Source organism: Gavialis gangeticus, unplaced genomic scaffold (genome assembly GCF_001723915.1).
Source record: "Gavialis gangeticus isolate Ggan-Ray unplaced genomic scaffold, GavGan_comp1, whole genome shotgun sequence".
In the NCBI taxonomy this organism is placed as follows: domain Eukaryota; kingdom Metazoa; phylum Chordata; order Crocodylia; family Gavialidae; genus Gavialis; species Gavialis gangeticus.
Genome location: NW_017728992.1, coordinates 143,407,998 through 143,409,317, shown reverse-complemented (window position 1 = coordinate 143,409,317; position 1,320 = coordinate 143,407,998). Strand labels below are relative to the sequence as shown.

At 57.6% G+C, this 1,320-nt stretch overlaps 1 protein-coding gene across 1 annotated transcript in view; it reads left to right on the top strand.

Moving 5' to 3' along the window:
- Nucleotides 1-1,320, top strand: part of ZFAND1 (zinc finger AN1-type containing 1) — a 36,574-nt gene that overhangs the window by 9,005 nt on the left and 26,249 nt on the right. The gene's annotated exons all lie outside the window — the stretch shown is intronic.

Sequence of the window (1,320 nt, the reverse complement as noted above, 5' to 3'; positions counted from 1 at the left end):
AAGCCACGCAGGGATCTCCTTGCCCACTGCTGCTTGCCCCATGCTGCCCCAGCGATGACCCTCCTCTACCTGCACTGGCAACATGCAGGGCAGGAGTGGGCAAAATGCAGACTATGGACTGGGTGCGGCTCACCAGGCCATTCTATCCAGCCCACGGGGCCCCTAAAAAATTTAGAAAATTAATATTTATCTGCCCCTGGCTGCCTGTCATGTGGCCCTTAATGGCTTGCCAAAACTAAGCGGCCATCCGCCCAAAATAATTGCCCACCCTGGTGTAGGGGGTGCACATGGGTATATGCGCATGCTCTGAGATTGGCAGTGCACCCCCTGCAATTGGCCACTGCCATTGGTGCCTGCAGGCAGTTGTTGCTCGCCACCCCTCTCGCTGCCAGCACGGCCGGTGGTGTCATCAGGCAGTTGCCGATTGCTGCTGGCAGCGTCTGTGGGTGGTCACCAACCGCTGGTCAGCACTCACTACCCCCCAGCACCACTGCCACGGCCACCTGAGGAAGCTCCCTGCTTGCTGCCACCATCGCCTGTGAGTGGTCACTGTGCCCCCCCAGCCTCCGGTGGCATGCATCATTCATGTGTGCCTGCCACTGGCTTGAGGGGGTTTTTTGGTTTTTGCTACTGCCCTCAGTGCAGCCCTGCGCGCAGGAGAAGCGGCACCAGGACAACACAAGGCAATCAACGGCAGGCAAAGAGATCCTCACATGGTTTCACTGCTCCCTGCCATGCCAGGTCACAGGGGAGGGAAGCAGGGTGGCAGGGAACAGCAGCCCCAACTGAGCCAGGTTGTGGGACAATCCAAGCCCAGCAGCTCATCCAGGGGTGAGGGCGGGCGGCTTCCACTGCCTCTGGGCTCAGATTGTCCCACGACCTGGTCCAGCCAAGACTCCATCCACAGGCTGCCGACCAGCCAATCGTGCCCTGCCAGAGGCAGGCATAAAACACCCCCACCCTACCATTCAAGCAGGTGGGGAAGCACCATGGTGTGCTGCACGGGGCTGGCCAGCATGTCCCTCTCTTCCCCTTCCCCCTCCCCACCCTGGGTAAGAGACAAACGCACCAGGGGAGATGCTGCTGCCACACACTGGGTGTGCTCTGTCTTCATCCATTGGCATATACCCCCTATAACCTGTCTAAGTACCCCTAGGGCTATGCCTATACCCAGTTAACCACCCCGTGTATTAAAGGCAAGTAAAAATAATTTTTATATACTATACTGTACAGTGTTTCATAGTTTAATAGTTAGTAGGGTCAGAAGGAACCTGAGCAGATCATCAAGTCCGACTCCCTGCCACGGCAGGGAAGAGTACT